This window comes from Rutidosis leptorrhynchoides, chromosome 2 (assembly GCF_046630445.1).
Source record: "Rutidosis leptorrhynchoides isolate AG116_Rl617_1_P2 chromosome 2, CSIRO_AGI_Rlap_v1, whole genome shotgun sequence".
NCBI classification, from domain to species: domain Eukaryota; kingdom Viridiplantae; phylum Streptophyta; class Magnoliopsida; order Asterales; family Asteraceae; genus Rutidosis; species Rutidosis leptorrhynchoides.
Window position 1 is genome coordinate 558,277,501 of NC_092334.1, and position 243 is coordinate 558,277,743.

Genomic DNA, 243 nt, shown 5'->3' on the forward strand with positions numbered 1-243 from the left:
GGAGGAGGTCATAGTAGCTCGGTGAATGACTAGGACTTTCGTCCTCGAAATCGGAGAGAATGATGGGGTTAGCTTTTGACATGTTATATAAAAGAAAACGAGTAAATCTAGAGTAACAAGTAAGTAAGGCAACTTATAATCGTCTAGTTATAAATTAGGCTTATTAATATAATATATATATATATATATATATATATATATATATATATATATATATATATATATATATATAGTAATGGTAAC